Here is a 7,505-nt window from a genome sequence, read left to right as displayed (position 1 = left end):
CACGACAAAATACCTCATAGATAACAAGCAGGACTGCCATTGGCTGGGCAATTAGTTGACCTGAGTTCTTCACAACAGCAGAAACGTACTCAAAGGAGCGTTCCAGGACTAGAAAGGGACCAGGCAAAACTAGCTTAGTTCTTCGATTAGACAATCGAAACCTTGAGTAGTTCCTATTGGACTTGTTTCTGTGGTGCTGGGGATTAAGTCTAGTCAGCTGTCTACCCCTGAGCTGCACTCCTAGCTTGAGTTTGCCTGAGAATTCACAGCTCTCCTGCAGACTAGATGAAAGAGCGTTTAGATCGCAAGCCTAGCAACATTAGTAGCTTTGGGGACACTGAGCAAAAGTGCTTAAAGCTGGATTCCTTATCTGCTAGCCACTTGTATAAATTTCATTATTTCCATATTTTTTGTTGATTTATTTTTATTTTGGTAAACGTACTACTATTTTCTCTCGTTTTTGATTCAAGGGACAAGTTGTCACTTCTTAGTCCAAGCTGGCCTTGAACTCATGGCAGGCTGACTGCCTCAACCTCTTGAGTATTGGGATTATAAGCGTGCTCACCACACTCCGCCTGAGAACGTCCACTTTAATGTACTTAACTACAGATTGCAATACCCATAAAAGCAGAGCAGTGGGGGCAGGCAGGGACCTGTGAGAATACTTGGGGGAGACCGACTTGGACACAGACAGCTTCTCATTGCTGTTCCCTGTACACGTGATCTCCCGTTCTCAACCACGGGCTGGGGCAGCACCTAATCTAGAAGAGAAAGCCTGCCCAGCACTGGTCCAAAGAATTGCTTCTTTTCGCTTAGGGCATTTCTTTCCCAGTCCAGGGAATTCCTGAACGCCTTAGTTTCTCAGAGTTAATTATAAAATTGCTAGTTATTAAGGTGTAAACTTGAGAAATATTTGTAGTGCCGTGGCAGAGGACGGTTATGCTTCAGACAGTTCCAGAAAAAGTGATGCTGTATTTCCGTAGCCTGCTGCCTCACTCACCCACTTTGTGTTAGGAGAGGTAGAGGCCACTCGTGTGCCCCTATCTTACACGGGCTCACACTGGATCTTAGCATGGGCTCAACAGGATCTTAGCATGTGCATGCGTGAGAGTTCCTTTCTAAGCCAAAGGATAATAAAGACTTTATACAACTAGACAGACGAGTCAAATCCAAGGAACTGAAGCTGGCAAAGGCCACTTCCGTGCTGTCCTGTGTACCTAACAGTACCCTCGGTCCATAGTGTTCCCAACAGGATCCTCGGGTTCCATAGAGATCCCAATAGGATCCTCGGGTCTCTACTCCATCACTTGCAGCCCTCTAAAGAAATGAACCTCTGTTAGCCTTGAGAGGTAATGGCTACAGATGTTTCCCTCCTGGAGTCCTTACTGCAGGGCTCCACTCCAATCCAATGCAAAAGCTTTGGAGACTCTCTTACCAGCACCGGACATGAGTTTCCCTATATCCATGTAGGTAAAATATGACTGGACCCACAAGGCCCATGTATCTGCCAACATATTAACTACCAAGCAAGGGAGGTGTGCATCTTTGAATATATAATGAATGTTTTCTTACCAATGAAGAAAAGGGTTGGTCAATCCCATTCCCAGTTTGCCCTTGAAGTGGTCTTATTGAGAGGAAAAGAGAGTCAGAATGTCTCAGAGCTGATGTTCTGTGACTTTTCAACATTTCTTTCCTTGTTTTGCTATTTAATATCCAGTTAGAATGTCTTACCAATGGAGTAGATATGGGTCAACCCCAGCTATTACTTAGGAACCAAACATTATGAACCCTGGGAGGCTGAGAAAATGTAGACATGTCCATAGCAAGAGAACATGGACCACAGAAGTCATTTGAATCAAGGACTTTTTGTTCAGGTCAAATGGTAGTATTCTTTATTATTCCATATGTTAAATGTTCTCTTTGGATGACATATAAAATGATATATAAAAATGTGAGATGGAATTGCTGAGGTTAAAATTGTGGTCTCAACATGGGTCATGAAGTGAACAGCTTTCCCTCCACCCTGCCTCTGCCAGGAGCGAGGGACCCTGGTGCAGGAACTAGGAAAGCTTTAAAAGTAAGGACAGCTTACCCCATGGAGCACAGTCAGGAGAGTCGAGGAGCACGGGATGCCTCTGGGAGGCCTTGGCACCCACTGCCTACCAGGTGTGAAACTGAGTGGGCACATTCATAGTATTTTAACTGGTGACCCCAGCTGCTGACATGCGTTATCAGTTTGTTCACCCTTTAAGCTGTAGATGAGATCACACACACACACACACACACACAAGACGTGCACAGGACATAACTCCACCTTTGGAGAAGGAAATACTGAAAATCACAGGCCAAAAGAAAGCCCAGCAGTGCTGGCCTCGTGGGAACGTCTTCAGAAGGCACGGCCACATTAGCCACTTCTCATCCTCTACAGTAGGGTATGTCTTTTGAATTAAAAAAGAAAATGTCTGGAGGTGATGTATTTTCATTGTGTGCCACAGGGCTGTTTCTGGACAGGCTTCCCCCCAGACCCTCAAACCCCTAAGTTGGTACTGAAAGCAGATGAGGGCTGGGGATGTAGCTCAGACGGTGCAGAGTCACATGTACTGAGCCTTGGTTCCATCCCAACACACACACACACACACACACACACACACACACACACACACACACACACTGCAAACAGGCAGGAGAAGGAGGACTCTGTTTAAAAGGGTGGGCATAGAAGAGTTTGTCAGTAATTAGATTTCATGTGGTTGTCGCTACTTCCCCGAGTGCATACTGACCATCCTGAAGCACTGGATGGAAACGAGCAGGGACCCCTGCTGTATTAACAGTAGGGAAGGAGGGCTAGCATGCCTCCAATACTTTTAGGTGTCCATGCCACAGACAATGGCAGAGGCTGTTAGCAAGGAAGCTCCAGGCCAAGGCAGCCACCCAAGAATGGGCCCAGATTGTATAGAGGAGACAGAGAGCCTAAGAAGACAGTTCTTAAAATTTGGTCTAGGTGAGCAACACCAGAGTGACCAATCATCCCAGCCTGCCCTCCTAGGTTAGAAGAAAAGTTTAAAAGATGGGGCAATCCCAACTAAGGTAGAGCAAGCTCCCCCGTCTGCCCCTGTAGGAGGCATTGTCCACTGTACTGTGTCCTGCTTGTACAGAGCTCAGAGAGGAGCCGGACATCTCTTGGCTGGCTGCTGGACTTCTCACATACAAGTCACTGTCCCTGGGGCTTTGTACCCACAGTTTATCAACCCCCCCAGTTAAGGACGCTTGGCAACTTCCCCTTATTCTTGTTTGTTTTTATATAAGGAATGGAAATCTGTATGTGGTTGTATCTACTGGGCGTGCTCATAGTAATGTGTCTCCATGGTTTCCAAGGGTAGCATTCTGTCTGTGGGGATCTGAGATTGCTTAGTGCAGTGGTTCTCAACCTTCTTAGGGCTGCGGCCATTGAATATATACTTTCTCACATTTTTGGTGACCCTCAACTATAAAATTATTTTTTGTTGCCCCTCATAGCTATAATTTTGCTACTGTTTTGAATTACAGTGTAAATATCTGATATGTAAAGGTGTTGCTACCCACAGCTTAGAACCACTGGCTTAGAACATGGTATTCATCTGCTTCAAGCAAGGGGTGAACCAACCTGGTTCCCATGTTATTGCTGGTGCTGCTGCCTGCGGTCCCTTCCTTTCCCCAGAGGATCTGAGCTTGCCCACCTAGCAGCCAGTTACTAGATTTAACATCTGGTCTATGATGCGTATTTATGTGTTCCTTGCCTGTCTTCGAGATCTCCCTCCCAAGGGACCCTGCCCAGTGATTCTGGAAGCGGTGGGAAGTTTGGTAACTGGTCCACACTGGGAACTGTAAGCTGTATGGAAATGTCAGCAGAGAGAAGACTGTACAGGTTTCAGTAGCAGGGGGAGACATTAATCCTAACACAAATTAATTACAGTATGGGCTTTGCATGTGATTACCCGCCATTAGCAGGGCTATTTGTAATCACACCAGCTTCCTAGACTTTAGCAAATATATTATCTGTAATGTGTCCCCCTTTGGCCCTTTCTAACCCCATTTGTGGCCATGCTCGGGATGTAGCAGCGGCCCCAGAGAACCTCAGAGAGTGTCGGGGACAGCAAAGGCCTAACATTACTGGTGACCTCCTGTGGCCGTGGCTTTGAGGCTGGAGCCAGGCGAGGGGAGAGGGAACGTCTGGGTTTCTCACTTGCACATCCTTCTTTGAAAACCCGAGACACTTATTTTTCATAATTTAAAATCCTGCCTAAGTCTGCAGGCATTAGGATTCCAAGACTATGACTTGAGTGTTAGTATGTGTCTGCTTTAAATGTCAAGAGAGTCTTTAGTCACAACATGTGAAGAATGTTAAAATGGTGACAGAACACAATAAAAGCAGGGAAATTCCTGAGTTGGGGTGAAGTGAGGCGTGGGTCACTGAACATGGTAGTTGATGGTCAAGAAATCTTGACAAGTTTGTCCTGGTGCTGAATTCAGAAAGAGTGCGAATGGCTGTGGAGTGGATGGATGCAGAGTGACTGTTTGGTCACTGACCAGGTTGGTGGAGGAGCTGTGGTCCTTCTTTCCGGAGACTCCTGTTTAGGCTATGTGGATTTTACTTCTGAGCCCTCGTTCCATTTCGCTCGGGTCACGTGCAGCTCGGGGAGCAGCGGAACTGAGTACCTTCTGCCACAGTCAGACACAGACAGTCCGACTGTTGGCTTACCATACATAAAAGCTTGCTTCGGAAGTGAGATAGTCTCTCCGGTGAAATCCATTCGAGAATGGCGTCACCTAGACTCCCATGCATTCACTTGGGCTGTTGTGGCCCTCACACAAACCCAGGCTTCCTGTTTGCTGTCTTGAGAGGTTGGTTAGCAGGTTTAAGCAAAATGTTGGAGTTTAGCAGTGGGCTCCTTGGGAACATCTCAGTCCCACCAGCTCCTCAAGTGAGGTGCCTGCCGTCACTGCCAATCCCAACTCCTTTATCAGAGTGGTGCCATTAATCAGGGTGAAGAGTGATATATGGAAGATTCTTTCTCTCCCCCCGCCCCCAATTCAGGGACAGTCCCAAGGGAGTTTGAAGATCAGACTGTCTGGATAATGTCACACCTAGCGTTATAAAGCAGGTCTCTAGTTTTACTCTTGTCCTTTCTTGGCTTCATGGCCTCACAGGTGTTCATCCTCTGTGCCTCAGTTTCCCCAATTAAAGAACATAAATCAAGTGGACCCAGAGCCACAGGGATCTTTATTATCTGTCCAGGCAGATAACTTACTGGTCCCTAATAACTGCAGTGCTCTTACATTAGGGACACTCATTTCAGTAGAGCCGTATGTGTCACTAGTAGGAATTGCAAGGGTGCCCTTACAAAGTCCTCCCAACAGCAGATAGGAGGAGGATGGTGAAGGAACCACAAACTCTGCTCCCTTCTCTCTGGCATGCGGCAGCTGGTGGCTCTCATGCCTGGCTTTTGTCTTTGCAGACACTGAGTGGAACACCATAATTTGGCATTAATGAGTGGTGTATGAGCAATGTATGAGTTCTAAGCGTCCACAACTTTGTCTCTCTGAAAAACCCAGTTTGAGGCTTGTCTAATAGAAGAGGGTGTGACTATCATCCAATAGAGAATAACCGTTTGCCCAGGACAGAGTGAGGCCCCGAGATAAGTCTGTCAGCCTTAGACCCCATCTTCCCACACTTCCTGCCTTATTCTCGTCTTTAAGACATGGGCCTTCTCTCCCCACCTAGACTCCCAGCTGACTCCATTACACCCCATTGTGTGGATCCTGATTCCAAAGATATACCCAGCCAGTGTAGACTAGACTGATTTAATTTCTCCTTTAAAAAAAAAATTGCAGCAGGTATTTTTAACCTCCATGAAGCATTCATTAGCAGCACTGAGCTTGCTCTGTGCGGAACTCAAGCTCAGAACAACCCTGCAAGTTCAGAGATGAGGATTCCATATTTAGAAGAAAAAATGAAATGCTCCAAAGGATTACAGACTGTGCTCTGAGGCCAGAATTTGACACAGCACAGTAGGAGAGTGTATCTGTTACTCGCTTCCACTCTGCTGCCTTTCAAGAGAGTTGGTATACAGACTGGGTAATTCCAGTGACCCCCCCCTCCCGCTCAGGAGCGCCCTCTAAGGGGACCCACTCTCCTGCTTGTGTGCCACCCACTGGGGAAAGCATTAGGGAAGAGGGAGTCGTACCAAGGGTATGCTCCCTACGGTAATACTCGGTATTGCCACATTATGGAAGGAAAAGATCCAGGGAATGTGGATGGCTTGGAGGAGTTCGGGGGGGGGGGGGGATGTGATCCTAGCTCCGTCACTTAACTTCAGGGTGTGGATGTGGCTTGTGTCCACATTGTAGTTGGTCCTGTCTGCTGGAAGGTCAGACTTGGTGGATACCGAGAGGATGGCGCCCCCATGCTTGGCCTTTAGATTTTTCCTCTTTCCACACTACTTATTCCTTGTAATTGCTACATCGGAGATGTTTACCCCCAAATTAAGTCAAAATTAATATTCAGCAGACTCTTCCATAAATACCACCTCTCACCCTTTAATTTGTGTTGTTCGGCCTGGGTAGTCTACTTACTTCACAGTTTTAGAAAGAGTGGCACGCATGATACCTGACTTAATTCCTTTCTGCCCCATCCTAGTTTTCAAAACAAACTTGAAAAATAAAATAAAGCAAAAAACACTGCAGAAGAGTATTTTCGTTTTAGTGTGTCTCCAGAAAAAAACCCACAAAACAAACAAACAAAAACACTTTAGGGCACTTAATGTAAAAAAAAAAATGAATAACCATAGAAAAATGCTATTCCCCATGCTTTAATTGTTTTGTCTGCGCCACTCTGAAAACCCAAATTCCTTTGGCATTATGTGTTTAGAGACTTAGTTTGGCAGTTCAATAATGCACCGAGAAACAGAGGGTGGGTAGCATCATGTAGATCCTAATATGGCAGCGCTTTCATTTCCTGTTTGTTGAAAGATAAATGCTAACACTGTAAAGCGCCCCCCTCCTTCCTCCTCATTTATTCCTTCCCAAACCACAAGGGAATAAAAAGAAATAAAAACTCAAATGTGATATGGCTGTTGACTGAGCCAGCCGGTAGGGAAGACATAGAGACGTGTTTTCTTCTGCCATTGCGTCCCATCCCCCTTCTCTGCTTTCCCCTAACTCCCGAGCCCCTACTTCCCATCTCCCCACCACCAGAAATAACTTGGTTAAAAATGTGAAGTAGATTTAATTTGGGCATAATTTTAAGGCTCAAAAAAAATAAGCTGGGCTTTCTAAAGATTTAAAGTCAATTATGAGATACTAAAGGAATAAATAAGTTCCTCCCCTTGCTTCTAAGGCTTTGTTTTTGACACACTATAAAGCTTTTGAGGATGCACACATGTATAATATAGAAACACTCCTTCCCTTCCTATGTCTACATTGTCCCTTAATGCTACATCTGTCTCCTCAGCTTCACTTTTTTTTTT

At 45.8% G+C, this 7,505-nt stretch overlaps 1 protein-coding gene across 18 annotated transcripts in view; it reads left to right on the top strand.

The window, feature by feature from the left end:
- Positions 1-7,505, top strand: part of Foxp1 (forkhead box P1) — a 601,333-nt gene that overhangs the window by 563,450 nt on the left and 30,378 nt on the right. The gene's annotated exons all lie outside the window — the stretch shown is intronic.

The sequence above is a fragment of the Mus caroli genome, chromosome 6 (genome assembly GCF_900094665.2).
Source record: "Mus caroli chromosome 6, CAROLI_EIJ_v1.1, whole genome shotgun sequence".
Classification (NCBI taxonomy): Eukaryota; Metazoa; Chordata; class Mammalia; order Rodentia; family Muridae; genus Mus; species Mus caroli.
Note: the sequence above shows the minus strand (reverse complement) of the source record. Positions and strands in the feature narration are given on the sequence as shown.